Source organism: Aythya ferina, assembly GCF_964211825.1.
Source record: "Aythya ferina genome assembly, chromosome: 3".
NCBI lineage: Eukaryota > Metazoa > Chordata > Aves > Anseriformes > Anatidae > Aythya > Aythya ferina.
The window spans coordinates 4,037,501-4,055,220 of record NC_140298.1 but is presented as its reverse complement, the minus strand read 5'-3'; the positions used below and the strand labels follow the sequence as shown (position 1 = coordinate 4,055,220).

At 46.4% G+C, this 17,720-nt stretch overlaps 1 long non-coding RNA gene across 4 annotated transcripts in view; it reads left to right on the top strand.

Moving 5' to 3' along the window:
* The window catches only part of LOC311434341, a 226,897-nt gene that overhangs the window by 78,590 nt on the left and 130,587 nt on the right, over positions 1 to 17,720 (top strand). For 2 of the 4 annotated variants that reach the window (XR_014691402.1, XR_014691406.1), the window contains exon 2: positions 8,498 to 8,593. This is a non-coding gene — a long non-coding RNA (uncharacterized lncRNA). Of the gene's footprint in view, positions 1 to 2,478; positions 2,628 to 8,497; positions 8,594 to 9,219; positions 10,275 to 17,720 lie in introns of those variants that run through there. The other 2 variants (XR_014691408.1, XR_014691407.1) reach the window with 2 other exon arrangements.

Here is a 17,720-nt window from a genome sequence, read left to right as displayed (position 1 = left end):
GCCTCTCGTGCACTTGCTATCTCTCGGCTCAAAAAAACAGGACTTGGATTTGTTCTGACTTGCACCAGCTTTGTTTTAAGCTTTGTTATATACGATAATGTTAAAACATAAATGTCTAAAGCTTTTGACTGTTACAGTCATAACATAATAGTAGTAGCCAACTAATTTGGCCCAACATGAGAAGTCATAGCACAATAATAGTCAAAATATTTTCACCATCTGTAAGTTATAATGTAACATAAGAATTGAGTTAACAAACTGGAAAAAAATAAACCTTAAATTGTATCAAAATGAAAGGTTTTGACCATGTCACAATCAAATGTTTTGATGAGGTCAAAACCAAACATCATTTTGATTTTTCTACCGCAGCCTCTCAAGCTTGGTTTCATGCGAAAATCTGGAGTTTCCCTTGCAGTGGGAGTCCTTTACTGTCATTAGCAAGATGACTTGGGATGTTCTCCTCAGCCATAGTTGTGCAATCATTTTTTTCCAGTGTGCTATGCCATTATCCTTGACAGTATCACGAGGCGGTGAACTCCACAGGCTTAATCGTGCATTGCCTTTAATTGTACACGTCCTTTTATACAGGTTTTACATTCACCACTTCGCCGTTGGCTCAAGCACCTGCTTTGGTTTGGGGCTGCGGGGCTGGGGGAACATGGGCAAAAGCCCTCGGTGACTGGTTTTGACCTCAAAGTGGTTTTGAGGGGACGTGGGCGATGGAGGTGTGGGAAGTGCACGTGAAAGCACAGTGTTGGTATTTCCCCTTGCTCTTTTCAGTTTTGCTTGTCCAAGGCCTGCTCTGTAGACAGTTGGGGTCAACAGGAGGGCTTTTGCCTCCTGCAAAAAGAGAGACGTTTTCTAGGAAAAAAAAAAAACAAACCAAAACAACAAAAAAAAAACTCCCCCAAAACTAAACCAACCAAAAGGATCAAGCTTTCCAAATCTGTGGAAGGAGCAGAGGTCAGTGTAAAGGTGCGGTGCCAGCTCCTGCTCTGCCTGCCAGGCAGGGAGCACAGCACCTTTCCCTACGGTGCCCCGCCGCAAGCCCCTGGGGAAATGCTCAGCAGAGAGCAGGGGGGGCAAAATGCCCTTCTGAGGCACGTTTACACTCAGGGAAAATGTTGTTTCCCGACGCCAAGCCCGGATTTGTCCCTGGCCTTTTGTTTAAAGCCTCTGGTTTGCTTCCCTGAAGAAGTAGTAGTAAAAAAGAAAAGCTCCTCGTAAACACGCGCCTGCTAATTCTGGCGAAGTGTGGAAGGGTTTTTGTTGATACACTCTTTAAAAGCATGATCTGTTTTCTGCTTCCAGTTAAAGAGGGTAGTGGCAGTCTTTAGTGGCTGTGTCAATGTAGCTCATATTATTATGTACAGATGTGCCAGCTGCAAGTAGGCATTATCTCTTTGATAGTGCTAAGCACTTTACAGTGGGTCAGAGAAGTGCAGCTCTCAACCAATAGATCTAATTGCAATCCTTTTATGTTCTCTATGATTGTAGGTTTCTCCGGCACTATAAACAAATAGTAATCAACTAAACCTGTTACCTCTGAGCAGCGATGTCACGATATGAAATATTAACTGTTCAAAATACAGTAATGATGGTTTAAAAGTGTATTTGTTCTGGAAGGTAAAAAATAAGGAAAAATCAGGAGCGCGAGCACTGGCAGCATGAAGAGCCCTCTGGCTCTCTTTCATCTAATGAAAAATTGTGTCTGTATACGACATGTTTTATGTGGTCAAATACAGTGTAAATATTGTGTACATCTTTTGCTATAGCAACAACATATTAACAGTACCACAAATAATCTCTGCCTCCGAATCTACATTTTCATGACACAGTTATGCTAATGCAAGACAAACTTATATTCTGCTGTGCGTCTAATCCACCCCAAATTTATCAATTTGTATTCCTATAATCCAGCCAACTCTCTCCTCACCTCAAGAAATCTTAGGTGCAGGCCCCAGGCACGCGTAAGTTGGGCCAGATCCAGAAGTGGAGAAGAGGATGTTTTCACTTGTTTTTTTCCTGTTTCAGGGAAATGTTGGTGGAAGTCCTTTCTGGGCATCTGGTTTGCTAGATTTTGGGGAGCAGCCTTTGTAAAGTGCTCAAACTGAGACGTTTCTACTTCGTGGCGGGAGCATTTTACTTACCCAGGTTGCAGCAAACTGGGGCGTACTGGGATTGGGCCAGTTCTGGATGGGAAATGGACCCCAGGGGCCAGATCCCAGCATGGCCACCTTCTGGCTGGTCCCAGGGAAGGGGCTGACAATTCCTGCCATGGGTCCATGAAGGTGGCAGTGCCTGGTGCGACGGCTTTGTTAGATGTGGTGGTGGCACATTTGTAGGGTGGATGTCGGCTCCTCAGATACTGAAGGAGCCAGTGGAAGCAGCCCGAGCCGCCCTGAGCATTGGAAGGGGCCTTTTCATGCAAACTGATCGAGAAGGAGAGTTTTATGATTTTTTTTTTTTTTTTTACAGTTCAGGAGTTAATCGATCGTGCTCGATGTGGCTGCAATGCAAGGTGAACTTGCTGATCGCTTTGGCTGGAGGATGTCAACGCGACAGAGGAGCCGGAGCTGCGGGCTCAGCCTGTGTGTCCTCCTGCTCTCGCACTGATGCAAGGAGAGGTAATTAGCTCGCACCAGTGCTGCTCGTTGCCACTCATCCAGCTCATCCCAGGGGCACGGATAACCCCACTGGTGCCTTCCCAGCACGCCTGGCCGCAGGGCTGGGTGCTGGCAGCGCCGCACGCCTCCCCGCCGAGCGCCCTGCCTTCCCAGTGCTCCCCGCTCGCCTGCGGAGCGAGAGATGGAGACTGGGAATTAGGACGTCTTTAAAAAGAAAATAAGCTTTTGTATCAGCCAGCTGGCGAAAGGATAAAGGACTGTGCTCACAAGATGCAATCAAAATTCAACAGTGTTTTATTAAACATGTAATATTATCAAACTAAACAAAGGAGCCCTCAATGGCTGGTAATACAATGCGGTACGATTTATTTTTTTTTTTTCGTAGTGTCATTCATGCAAAAGTATCATTGAGCACTCGGCTCCCAGTGACAAGCTGCACATGCAAATACCAGTGCAGCGCGTGGGCTCAGCAACAAGATGCGATGCGTCCTGCAGGTAGACGGCAGATCCTTTGGTTTCATTTCCAGATACCTTCTGTTAATGCACGAAGAAAAGAGGTGGGTTGCAGAATTAAGCAGCCAAAGGGTCCAAGTTTAACAGTCTGTTAAGGACCTTGATCTGCAAACGCTTTATTACATTTATTCCTCAGAGACAGCCTGGTTTGTAGGCTTCTGCCCTGTTACCTCCCCGTGCAAGTTCTGCAAATCGGTATCTCATTTTGCTCGTTCTGTTGATTTTTATATTTTGCTTTAGGTTTCTTTTTCCTGCGCCTAATAAAAGTTGGTCAATAACAGATAAAATCCTGTGAACAAAACTGGATGGGTGCATCACTTTAGATGCATCTTTTCTACTTCCATATCTAATTTTGCACTGGTGGAAAGGCATAGGCCCAAAACGAAGTGCTGGAGCTCGCGTCTGGTCTGAGCTTGGTGGCTGCAAAGCACTCTTAGCGTGGCCCCTTGTAATGCTGCTTGGGAGAAATGGGGAGGAGATGGGGATTCACAGCCTTGGCTTGCTGGAACATCATTTCCCCTCTTCTCGCCCTGCTGGCACTCCCCAGCCCTGGTGGGAATTCCCTGCAAACCAGGGAGCCTGTAGCAGGTTTCTGCTCGTTTCTCACAGCGTTTGGATACTCCTGTGGTGTTGGGGAGCTCGGTGTTGTCAAACCAGGGGGCCTGAGCTGGTGCTGGGTCCTGCTCAGACGGCGGCCTGACGGTGCCCGTGCTGAGAGGGCAATCCCCGCGGGGGAGCGTGGTCAGGCAGGGCCAGCAAATCCGTCCCCCAGTCTTAATCCCACCTCGAGTAGGTGTAGAGGACTGTTTCAAGTGCAAGGCAATGGTGAATCAAGCCCTCGAATCAGTTATAATTATCTGCAAAGAACGATCAACAATTAAATTGCATTATTAACTCTTGATCTCACTTGAAATACTTGCTATCTTTCTCCCTTAAGCACCTGAGATATAGCTCTTCCCTCGGCTGTATTTATTCCCTGAATTTTGGTCCCATAAGGGACTGACAACTGAACAATCTTTCAGTTAAAAGGGGAAGGGAAAAGTGTGCCTGGCTTCCATCAAATCAGCAAAGCAACTTTGTTTAAAGGTGTTTGTGAACACCAGCCCGGGAGCAAGTTGGTTGCGAAATCTTTTCTTCCCTGAAGAACCCCAAAGGCAGAGCAGCACAGGAAAAAAAAATCACTAAGAGAAGCCCTAACCTTGTAACATACAGTTTTTGCTAAAAATATATATTAATAATATATTATTGAGCGGGCATAGATGAAGAAGGCCAGGGAAAGCGTAAGCAATAAGAGTGTGAGCAAGGTCAGTGTTCCTTGCCCGAGGACTGCGCAATCAATAAGATCTGGTCAATACCTGCTTTATTACTACACTACCACTCCGAGCAAAATCATTTTAAAATTAAGAATATATTTTGCAAAACTGAATTAACGATATTGAATATTTTGCTCTTTGATATGACTAGCCTTCAAAATCAAATTATTAAATATGGGAAAAAAAAAACACATTGGCTCAGCTAAGGATTTTTTTTTTTGTGCCTGGGAAGGAAGTGGACAATTTGTGATTCCTGCTTGTGTGGGGGCACAGGCTTGTGCCGAACGGCAAAATGCAAAGCTCTTCAGTTTTTCTTCCAAAAGACTCCAGTTTTCAGAGAGATGAGATGTTGATGGAGAAAGCTGAGTGCGTAAAACTGAAGCCAGCAGTGAACTCCCTCCCACACCAGCTGAGATCCTCGCCATCTGAGCAGCTGGGAGATCCAGCCCGCTGCAAGCACGCACATTTTGGGGAGCTTCCCCACCCTTTGTCTGCCCTCCTTTGCTTCCTGGGCTTCCCAGACGAGGAGCTTTTAGTCAAGACGGATCTGGAAGGCGTGCCGAGGCAGTCCCAGAGGGTGAGGGGGCGCCCGGCCCGGCTCCCCGCGGCACGTCGGGTCACGGTGTGCCCGTGCCGGGTTGCACCGGGTGGCTCTGTCACCTCTCCCATTGCCTCCACCTTGCGCTTGCAGGTTCAGAGCCTCAAGTAGCTCCAGCAAATCTCTTTTCGTTGCGTTACAATGATTACATGGGTTTAAGGTGGCCATTTATCACGCTGAATTTTGTTTCCTTTGGAGGGCAGGGGAGAGAAGCCAGGAGCGAAAGAAACCGAGTGCGCTCTGTTATGCAGCTGTAGCGGCATTTTGGAGACCGAGCTTCGGCCACCTCGGGGTGAGTTTTGTCACGAGGCTGTCCTCACACATAGCCCATTGGTCTCATGGTGGAAACCACAACAGGCTTTTTTATTGAAATGATGTGAAATATAAGGTAGAGCTCTACTATGAGCACTGCTTTCTACTCCAATGGAATAAAAATGGCTCTACCTGTCTGGGGTCAGTGCCAGCACGTGATTTTAGTTTTCTGAGGCTTCTTTCAGATCCTTCGGGGATCATTTTTCTGTCCCACGAGGACCCCAGAATAACAAGGGTGGGCTGGCACTGAACACCAGCAATGCTGAAGACAAAGTCAGGGAATTCAGCTGAACGGGGCTGGGGGTCTGCTGGCTGGAACAAGTTTCCAGCAGGTCAGGAGCAGCACGCTCGTAGGGCTGCCTGGGGAATTCAGCGCTGCTAGTGCCCATCTTGTGCTTATGCTCTGCATAAACTTCCCCTTCAAAGCACTAATTCTGCCCCTCTTTATGAGCACCAAATTACCTGAGCCCTAGAAACTCCACAGGAGTTCCTGTCAAATCAGTGGAGGCTCTGCCATACAGGTTTTGTGGCTCTTAAAAACCTACCTGGTGCCTCCAGGAGAACATCTGAGGGCTGTAACCCAGCAGCTACCTTTTGATGGGGATGGAAGCTTAAATCCAAGCTTGTGAAGGGAGAGATTCAAGTTCTTGTAGCCTCTCCTCAGCATCTTTAAGCCTCTAGGAGCACTTTTGTTTATTTTCCTTTGAGAGCACTAAAGCCCTGGCCTGAATGCTGGCAGTAGCGGCTGCAATTAAGGAGGGCTTTCATGGCACCCGGTGCGGCAGCAGCCGCCTCTGTTTGGCCTGACATCAGGATTGGGGATTCTGCCTTAATTAGCTCCCGTGAAAGACAAAGGTAAATTCCTCTTCGGCTTCCAGCACCACTACCACGCAGGTTTCCTTGGCAGGTTTGTCAGTCCGTGCCCACCTCTCTTTATGCACTGGATGTTTTTGGTGTGCTCACGGGCTTGGGGCTGGAGGAGCGGGACGTCCTTGTTGTCCACAACGGGGTGGCATGTATCGTTGACAGCAGAAACGCCAGGCTTTTAGGGGAAAGCTCAAACCTTCTGTAAATGTTTCTCTTGCAGATGGGGAAGGGGGAATGGAGCATCCCTGAAAGTCATGTGTTGAATCCTTGGTCTCGGGGTGGCTTGGTGACACCATTACCTGCTCCAAGGGTAATTACCATGCTCCTGCATGGCTGGTGGCTCTCCTGCGCTTCGGCCCGCACTGAAGGGGCAGCTCGCTGTGCCCTCTGCCCCTCCTGCTTCATTCAGCAAATGCTGTGCCTTGGAAACATAACTCAACCTCAAAGGAGATTTTTAAAAGAATCTCTCCCCTCTCCCCTGCCAGAGTGCGGGGAGCCCCAGCAGGGTGCAGGGAGTGGGCACAGGCGTGGTGATGGCTGTGAACTTTGGCCTTGGATAAGGAGCAAATACCTGGGAAAAGCTTAATGGTGTTTGGCTATGGCACGTTTCCCACTGTGCTAGAGGACTCGGGTTTGTTGGAGGCCGTGATGTTCGCGGTTTCAGCACCTGCTCAGCACCTCGCTAAATGGGGTTTTCCTCCTCCCGGCCTCTGCTGCACACGGAGGAGCAGGGAGGGAGAGCCGTAAGACTTTAAATAAACTTGACGCTAATTCAAAGCCCAAACAAAACGAGGGGCAGGGGGAGGGAGGCGAGCAAACAGCTTTGTTCACCCTTGCATATATATTATACCTGGCAGTTAGCTGGTGGCAAGCTGGTTAGTGTGAAATAAAACCCACCAAAAAGCGCCTTTCAAAATGATGATCCACTGAAGAGAGCCGACCGCCCCAGGGGGAAAAATCGCCCAGGTGCTCTCCGTGCTATTTCAGTCTGTCTGTGTGTTTGTGTGTGTCCAGGGCGAAAACCCATGGGCAGCATAAAGAAACCGCTTTCCGTAGGCATCCTTCAGCTCGCGCTGCAGCGCTCGCTCGGCGGGACACCTGCAATCTTTCGAGCCCAATTAGTCCTTTCAGAAGTACGATGTTCGAGGGAAAGGAGCTTGACCTTCTGGGGCCGGCAGCAAAATCTCTCCTTTCATTGCCTTTCGTTGAAGTCAGGAGCGAGGTCACGCCTGCCCCGCGGCGCCGGGCAGAGGGCTGTATTGACAAAGCCGTGCCCGGGCTGTTTGCGAGGCCGCGCAGGTGCGAGCGGCAAGCAAGCAGGTGTTTGTACAGCCGCGACCTTGAGCGCGGGTTGCCGACCTGCCCTTTCCTCCTGACTCCTCTTCCCTTGAAAAAGGGCTTGTTTCGGGCTGCGGTGGAAAAAAAAAAAACAACACAACAAAACAGCAGTATTTAGAGGCCTCAGTCAAGCGCTTCCCTTGCAAGCTGCTTTTTGATAATTTACCTGGGAGGGCTGCGTCCCGGGTGCTGCCGGGGCTGATTTCAAAGAGCGGAGGAAATGCTGGATGCTGCCAAGGTTTTGCTTCCTTAAAGAGAGTTTGCTCCTTTAAAGAGGGTTGCACTCAGGCGAAAACAAGCTACTTGGAGCATGGAAAAATGCGTCGCTCGTGTGGGTTTTGTCTGGGGAGGAATCTGAGTCTGTTTGTGAGCAGGCTCGTATAAAACAATTTGGAATAGAGGGGCATGCTGGGTGAGCGGCTGGGCTCTCTTAAGCAATGCTTCCAGGGAAACTTGAGCAAATTGTAATTTTCTATTAGTGTTAATAACCTCTCAATCACGGTGGGGAACCAACAGTTCTTCATACATGTATGTGCCCAGGCATACGTTTACATGTGCACATCGCGCAGATTTCCTGGGCTACCCATCTGACCTGCCTTCTTTTCTCAAACCCCATCTGGAAGTTTATCTCCTGCTTAATTTTGTGTGTTTTGTGAATTTAAGGCTCTCATGTCTACCTGAGTAATGGAGATTGATATTTTGTCAGAGAAGCTAACTGCGATGCTGCCAACATGACTTGGTGCTCCTGCAGCGTGCCACACACCAGCCACAACATCTCGTCCCACCCCGCCGGTCAGGTTGCTCCCATTTTCCAGCTGGCAAACTGACGAACGGCAGGAGGATGGCAGGGATGGACACGCTTTGTCAGAGAGCAAGAGGCATTCCTGAACCCTCCTCATGGCTCTGTCCTGTCTCTCTGGCTTTTGCAGGAGTGCAAGCTGCACCGTGTTCCCCAGACCCTGACTGATGGACCAGAAACAACAGCAAAAGCTGCAGAAAGATGTGGAGTTGCAAAGAGGCTTCTGGTGAGTTGCAGCAGCGTGAGCTCTCGTGTTAATTAACATCTTCATTAATGATCTGGAATAAGGAATATACTTGTGGATGATATAAAATGGGGAGGAGCTGCAAGTATGGAATGATACAGGGAGAACTGAAAGACGAGAAACACAAGTGAATGATGGGAAGAGTTTTAATGTGGTAAAACATTCCAGCCACCACAATACAGTTAGAGCCTCCAGCAAAGCCTTGAGGTCATCCTTGGGTGATGGGAAGTAGTGCTGAGATTTGGCAGCAAAAAAAGAACCCAAATATGCATGGATGGCATTGGGGCTGGAGGGGAAGAGTGACGAAGGAAAGATGTGGGCACAGGGTGCCCGGGGAGTACAAAGAGGGGAAGGGAGATGAAGGTTAAATAGAACCGGATGAAATGAAGTGAAGTCAAGACTGAATATTGGGAAGGAAAACTCCTGATGGAGGGATGCCTGAGGCAGCTGAGTCGCTGCCAGGATGAAGTGGTGGAAGCTCCTTCCATTGCTTCAGACACTGACAGGTTTGAAGCTCAGAAGGGACCCTCTGATCACCCCCTGTGTGTGGGCCACAGGACCTCATCCATTTACTCTTACACTGAGCCCAATGACTTGTGTCCAACTAGGCTGTAACTGCAGGATGTTTAAAACCAGACCAGGTGATCTACTGAGAAAGGAGTTGTGCTGGCAAGGAGTTGAGTTAGATGACCTAGCAGTTATTTTCAGACCCAGACTTTGCAAGACAGAGTAACATGTGAACGTGCAGGCTGACCAGAGACATCTCAACTTGCATGGTCCTCTGGCACCACGGCTCCATCCACTCCACAGGGGCCTGAAGGTGAAGACCTACGGCTGCTGTGCAGGATCTGTGTCTATCAGCCGAGCTGTAAAACCTCTCTGCAGTAATGCTGTGTGTGAATTTCTGCATCAGGCAAGTGCCAGGAGAAATCGTCCTTGTATGCACGCATCTGAAGTGTGTATATGAATACTGGCAGCGTGAAGGATTGCAGGGGGCGTCTGGGGAAAGTCCTGGCTACATCATCAGTCCTACCAGCATGCAGAGAGGCTTAGCTTCAAAATCTCGTAGCTAAACAAGGGTATCTCTTACTGAATTAGTTGTGGCTTGCTTTTATTTTTAAGCATGGCACTGCTGGTGATGCTGAGTTACAGTGCATCGCCTTCCCCAGGTAGCAGAAGGGAAAGAGAAGACATCAAGGGAGAAAAGCCCCCCACAAGCCAAAATACTCCCATTAAGCCTTAACTGCAGCAGATTAGCAGTGAGGATGTGTTTTGTACAAGTGTGAGCACACACATACACGGATGTTCTAGGGACAAGAAGGGATCAGGTCTGGCCTCCAAAAAACAGTTTTCCACTGGTTCCTAATGACTTAAGGCAGATCTAAGCAACACCAGCTGGAACCAGACAGCTTTGGCTCCAGAATTAGTGTAGATAATTTATCAGAGCAGTGCTTGAATAATAAGACTATCACTGCTTTATTATATCAGCCAGTGTCATAACCAGATAGAAAAGTTTAATATTAACAAGAGGAGCTGACTTCAGTAAGCGTGTGTGTGAGAGAGCGCATTCTCATTTTTAAAGCCTCTGTGTACTAAAATGTCAGTGTCTTGACCTCGGAGAAAGGAGTTCATTAAAAAAAATAAAAATACAAAGTAAATAGTCTCTCTGAAAGGTTTATTTAATCTGCTGCTCTTCCTGTGCTGATTTTTCTTAATGTATTTAAAACTTAATATTTACTCTAGCAAAACAAAATCTATAAAATAGTTTTTGTAGGCTCCTAAATAAGTAGTAGCAGCTCAGCCGGAGCCAGCCAGTAAGCACTGCGAAATATGCATTGTAGAGACATTTGAAGTTGTCCCCAGTGGACAATTTGCACCGTTCAGTGTTAAAAGGCTCTATTTCAGTGCTGCAGAAAGCCCCCCAGACCCCCTGACTAGGCAAGTCGAGTTTACAGATGATGTACTCCACTCAGCCCGCTTGTAGTTTCAGGGCTTAAATGGCTGGCAGGGCAAAGAGGGGATAGTTAAAATTCTCAAGCTGCTGAAATGGAAAGACTTGCAAGGTTTTATGGCAGAAGAGAAAATAATTTTGAAGGCTAAGTGTTGCTGGCTTGACCAAGCAGATGGTTGAGAAGTGGTGGCTTCAGGGTGGAAATGGAGGCAGCGGGGACCATGTCTGCTCAGGAGGGGAAATCTGGAGAAAGAAGTGCCTACAAAATGCTTAACCTGCCCCAAAAATGAAGAAGGGGAAACCTGAGCCACCTGGTAGCACTATGGTCTGCTTGATTCCCTCTGTTTCAAAAACCTGCCCTGCTAATTGCTCTGCCTCAGAAATGTCTCTGACGTGCTCCATTCACTTCAGTACTGAGTTTGTTCTTCTGAAACTTGGTTTGCTTTCTTCCCTTGTGAAGTATGGGAGGAAAAAGAGGCAATTCCCCTCATTTTCCCCATCAAAGCCTGTCAGCGTGGGGATGGGCTGTACATCCTGGTGTCTGTCCATCCATCCTTCCTCTGGAGATCCAGCAGCGGTGGCAGCGCGTCTTGGCTTAGCGTGACTCAGGTGCTCTCTGCCAGGCAGACTTCCTCTCCTGCTCATCTCCTGCCTATAGTCTCTGGGACCAAATCACTTTTAGGGTAAAAATAGAAGGATTTAGGTCTTCAGCAAAAGGCAGACCGAACTGAGCTCTCCGTATGCTACCACTGTCAGGTGATGTGCGGAGAAATCAGGAGCATGGGAAATCATTTCTCTGTTTCTCCGAATCATCTAATTCGGTTATCAACAACCCTCCTGTCATTTTGGGGTTGTTTTATGGCTTGAGAGGTTTATGTTTGCTTGGTTTGGGGTTTTGGTTTAGAGGAGATTTTTTTTTCCCCCTTCCTTTTTTTTTTTTTTTCTTGCAATTGAGAAATTGCAAGTAGGTTTCTGACACTCTGAAGAATACCTGTAGCCTCCTGTTGTGAACGGAGCAATGTGCTGAATTCAAAGGAGCTCCTTAGACCGTCTCCTTTGCTGGAGTTTACACAGGATTTCCCATTACCATTCAGGGAGTGAACAATGTACAGAAAATATTTTTTTTCTCTTTTCAAGAAAAAGACTCTGAGCGGTGTCTGAGCTTTTTTGGCAGCTAGTTAGAAACGACCCTGCAGGGGGACGTAGGTATGAACATAGGAATAAACTCCAACTTGTATTTTGATTCTTTTAATTTTGAAATTGTGAGTTATTTCCTGCAGGCAGGAGGGTGGACACTGCCTACAGCACCTCGTTTGCTGGAGAGAATTGAGAGCATTTGGTTTTATCAGCCGCTGGCATGGTAATGAGCCTATTTCTATTGAAATTGGCTCATTACTATTCATTTTTGCTGGCTCTCGACCAACTCATGAACCGCTTTTTGATTTTCAGGGGAGGAAAAAAAAAAAAAAACACGTAGGGAGTCAGTCCCATCCACCAACAGAAGTGACAGGAGCAGAGCACAATGCGGGCACACGCTGGGGAGAGCCTGCACCCTCGCCCCCAGCACGGCTCAGCCGTGACCCGGGCCACCACTGCAGTTGTCACCAGGGTCCCCTTCGCCTCCTGGTTGTACCAAGCGGGGGGACGGGTTTGGGAAGGACACAGAGGGGCCGGTGTAGATGTGACCAGACCAAATGAGAAGTTGGGTTTTGAGGGGGGACGGTGTCCGTGTGAGCATCGAATTGCTGCAAGAGCAGCCTTGGAAATATTTGGGTGTGCTGGGGGCTGCAGTGTGCTGGTAGTTGTTGTTGGGGTTAGTTTGTTTTTCAACATATAAAATTATGTTACAAAAGTGTATATATTGACACTTAAGGGTTTTTTTCTTTTTCTTTTTTATTTTTTTTTTCTTATTTTGAGCCATGGTGTAAGCTCTCTGTCTTTCCCATCTCTGGGATGTGTTTTAGCACCAGTGAAAATCAAAACTCAGCTATTTGAATATCTGACTGAAAAATATCTTCCTGTAGAAATGACTGAGCCTGTATTAATTATACATGAATGTAATTTTATCCCCGTTACCAGTCTGAAAAAACTCAGCCAGGCTCTGCCACCTATCCTCACGTGATTAAGAGTCCATTACGCTATTCAGGTTCATGAAGGTTTGGGATTTCTTGTGATGATAAGGAGCCCGCTGGTTTTGGTGGCATCTCTTTCTAGAAGCCTGATGTGACAGCGAAAGCAACCCTGCTTTCAGGTGGGCTGTGTGCGGCGCTTCCTGAAATGAGTTGTCAAACGAAGCACCCAGACATCACTAACTGCTTTGTAAAATCTCACCCCTGTTGTGAGACAGAATTTTTCAATGGAGAAGCAATGAAGTTTATTCCTGTGTATGCTTGGTCTCTTTCAAAATTTTCTTTTCCAAGATAGTTTCCCTTCAAATTAGGAAATGAAATAAAAATGCTAATAACTTGCAATTGAATTGTCGGTATTTAATACTGTTAGCTATGTGCCTCTGTGGTGTACAAGAAAGGAGAACATTTATTTTCTTCTGTAATTTGAAAAGTAAAAGTCAAATTGACTACTTTTTAAGTACCAGACGCTGGAAAAATGATAGGCAGATGATGACTTCTGTGAAGTGAAGATTGTCCCTCCAGGTAAATACTGAATCAAGGACTACAAAACATTCACAACAATTGCTGATACGTCTTCAAACTTGTACTGTTTTGCATGTCATTTTATAAAAAAAAGAAAAAACACTTTCATTCCCCCCCCTCGACTGAAAGTATATCTTCTTCAAAGCAAGAAAAGGCTTCAAAGTTTGGATTCAAATTGTTGCAGACTTTTGGAATTATTAACAGAGCTGTTACCATCGCTGGTGGAGGAAAGCGACTTGCAGCACAAGTGGAGGAAGTGTAGATGTCCTCTGAGGAAACAGTTTTAGGTTTCCCTTTCTGTACTCACAGCTTTCTTTGCTGCAGGAGTTGGCACAGTCTGGAGGGTCTTGGTTCATGCTTCTATCCCCCTGCCCGGTAGATCAGGGTAGCTCTGAGGGACATCACGGCTGGTCCAGGCATTACCATAGAGAGGGACCTCGATGCAATCTTGTAAAAGCTTTCATCAGCTTTTTTTGGGTCATAACAAATTAAAACAGCATGACCTGGCTTCTCATCTGACTGTCTCAGGTCAAGTATATTTACTTCTGTTTGTGTATTTTTAGAACTTAAAATACTCAGCTTTATTTTTGTTGCAGTAAACTGACCAGAAGTGATCTGTTACAGTAGTCTGGGGGGAATTCACACGATTGACAGATGTTTGTCTTTGTTCACTACATAGCTGGAGTTTATTTAGGTTTTTGCTGCACAGATTTTACATTAGGAAATGGGAAAAAAAAAAAAAAAAAAAAGCTTGTCCAAAGTTCAAATCATCCCTGTCTTGTATGGTATGGATCATCTGGACAAGCTAGCAGGCTTGTTTGTCTTAGGTGAAGACCTATGATGCTATTTCAGGAATCCAGACTGGTTTTGAATAGACCAACTGATGTGTCCATATCTCACATCCTCCTGTGGTTTTCCAGCATAGAAAATGGATGATGCGATGTAGGGAGCTAGTGACATTGGGAAACCCTGGGTTACTTGGGACTGGAAAGGTACCCGAAGGCAGCTGACTGGCCATAGCAAAGTGAGTGTATAAGGTGAGGTAAGGCAGCCAGGATTCGGAGAAGCATGACAATGGCCTTGGGGAGGAGGAGGGCTATCTTCTGGCACCTCTTGGTTGAAAAGAATTGGACTTTGTTTCTCTGAACATGAAATGCTCAGTGCTGGGCTGGGGCTGGCATGGGGCTGAAGAGCCATGTGTTGGCTGCTTGGGCGTCAGAGAGAAAGGAGGGCTCTGGTTAGGTCAAGAGTACAGTCGCTCTGAAAACTGGAAACGAGGGAATTAGCTCTTCTCTCCGAGGTGTTGAAAAGATCTGCTCATGGCCCACAAAGGACTCGAAAACAGGGTTGATTTTGAGCATATGGGCGACCCTACTGATTTCCCTTTGAAGTCTGGAAGCTATCCAAGTAAAACTTTCTTCTCCCCAAGGAGCATTACATTTAGTGTCACAGGCACATCCCCTTCTTCCTCATCTGGTGCTTTGGCAGCTGTACTGAGGCGCTGATGAACTGCATCTGAAGTCCCTGGGCATCGGGCAAGTGAAGTGAGAATCAGTTTACATGCTCAGAGGACCATGCTCAGAGGTCTGTGTAAATTGTATGGAGGAGGAGTAATGTTGGTTGTGCTGGCAGGGAGGGAGGAGAGATGTGCCCAGGCTGATACTCAAGCTCTGGGTACGTGGGAATCACCTTCTAAAGAGAAGCAGGTTAAGGTGGTTTAATCTACAGTATGGCTCAGGCTGCAGTTGGACTTCAGTGCCAACAAAAGCTGGCTTTTCTATCTTCAGGAGTAGATCCTTTCCAGTATCTGGTGGCCCTGGGCCAGACCCACCCAGGGAGGAGCAAGCGAAAAATTCTGCATGTAATCGAAATGCATAGGAATTGTTTGAAGTGGTCCGAGAGGGCATACATAGAAATGATGGGATGAAATGGCAAGGAAAACCTCGTGTTGAATATTACAACCTCCTACCAGAAAGATACATTAGACTAAGGAGGAGTATCCCAAGGGAAACAGTGGAAGCCCCATTGCTTGGATAATTTCTAATTAAACTAGACAAAGCACTTGAGAATATATTGTAAGGGAAAATCCTGTAATGGCAGCAGGCTGGACAGGGTGACCCCATAGGTCTTTTTCATTTCTAATTTCTACGATTCACTAATGATTAAGTAATTCACAGATAAACTAAACATCCGTATTGCTGGGTCTTATCCGAAACTCACCTCACCTATCAACCTTTTCAAATTTACCAATTAATAGTTAATTAGTTAATGTTTGTAAAGTGCTTTGAAGATGAGAAGTGCTAAGTGCTAAGTATTATTATAGAAATAGGGATAGATAAACTCATTTTACTTAATTTTGAACCCACTCAACCACTCACGGAGGGCTCAAAATTCAGATTCAGACTTAGGCATTATTGGGTTTGCTTTCCTTGTAGAGGGATGTTGGGTGAGGTTGTTACGCTGTGATTAAAATACAGTTATAATTTTGATAATGCACTTATCACACATTTCTATATGTGGTGCAGCAGTTATAATCCTGATAAAATGTGCATGAAAAGCTATTGTCCCTGTCCTGACGAGAGCTGTAGTGCACAATGCCAGCTCTCTGCTTCGCCAGGGAGTGCAAGTGCCGCTGAGAATACGCAGCGGATGGAAGCCCTTGTCCGTAATGGCTTCTACCCTTCCAGATTATTCTTTATTTTTTTGGCATTTATTTAATAGCATCAAAGGAGTGAGTTAGTGTCCAGAAGGAATATTCTTACAGCTGTTCTTGCAGGTGGTTGCTGAGAGGGACCGTGGGCACCCCGGGAAGCACAGGGAAGGGCAGCGGCAGCAGGGTTTCGGAGCAAGCCCAGCGAGGGTGAGACCTCAGGTGCAGCCACCTCAGAGCAAATCAGGGGCAATTCCAGCCCTGCCTGCCCGAAGTAAGGCCAAAAAAATCCCCCCAAACCAAACCAAAACAAACAAAAAAAACCAACCAACCAAACAAACAAAAAAACCACATCCCAACCCAAGCAGAATAAATTCCCTTGGTTGAAGTAGGAAAGGATTAATTTTTGCTTTTAAAATGAGCAATGTCCCTGTACTGCTAACGTTTGTGTATTTCTAACTGGTAAAAATACAGATTTATGTCCAGATGCCCAGAACTGGACACGGCAGAGTGCAGGTAGAGATGATGATTTCAGTAAGCTGTGGTCCAAATATTGCCTTACCTGAGTCCACATCACCTTTCCACTGCTACTTGCAGGTGGGCTTCTTCCCTCTCCCTTCCCTTTTGGCTGTTCCTAGGAAATAATTTCCAGGCTTTCAAACACCAGTATTTTAATCAGTATCTTAAACTCATTTGTAACAGGGCAAACAAAGCAGTTTCAGGTGGAGCTCACTAATGTCAGGGCATGCAATTTGAGTGCATAATAATAATTCGGGAAGTGATACCATGTGACTTGTGGTAGGTTTACTCATCACAGCGCCTGAATAATAAATCTTAAATATCGAATCTTTGAACGAATCATCGCAACGAATGACTAATTTATGGGTTAAAATGTGTTGAGTAATTTGATAAGGCACACGTTTCTGTGTGAGCTGAGGTTCCTCCAGCGTTCTGGATGTGCCGGAAATACGAAATGACAGCAAATATTTTAATAGGTATATCAAACAGGTGATATAGCACATAACTGAAGAGCAAATATATATAGTTTGGGCCTGGAAGAGCAATCCAGGGAGCTAAAGGCTTCTTGCTGCAACTTCAATATTATTATAAGGCTTTAGGGTGTGTTCTTGAGAAAAACAAAGGCAGAGAAGTTCCCGGAGAGTGGGATCAATTCCAGCTGGATTTCTACAAGGTAGATCACACCAGGGTAAGCTGACATCTCTCTTTGGTTAAATAGCTGATTTCCTGGACAAAGGAAATGCCGTAGATCGAATCTGTCTGGACTCCAGTGAAGCACTTGATGAAATGCCACATGGGAAACATCTAGTTAAGGGGTAGAGACGGGGTTTCGTGTGAGAGTGGCGAGGAATGGCTAAAAGGGGAGACAGCAACAGATTGTGAAAGGGGAAGCACAGGGCAGGAGAAGGGCTCATTAGTGGAGTTCGTCAAGGATCAGTCTGACTCATCTTATTTAACATTTTCATTAATGACCTTGGAGCACAAATTAGGAATGTGCTAATGAAATGTTGGAGTTGACAAAGTTTGGAGACATTGCCAGTGAGAAAGGAGAACCTGAACGCACAGGAAAGAAAGTGGGTGGCCTTGGGGGTTGGAGTGACAGACACGAAGCGAAACTTAATAAGAAAAAGCACAAGGACGTACATGTAGGAAATAAGAAGAACTTTTGTTACGATGTGACCGCCTTGGTAGCAGTAGCCAGGGATGAAAGGATGGCTCTCAGGCACCAAAAAAATGGGAGAAGCGTCCCTGAGAAGCACCAGCTGAGGTACTTTGTCGGAGATGGGAGGCTGAATGCTATTGTGTGGGGCATCAGCAAGGGAGTTTAAACTGGAATGG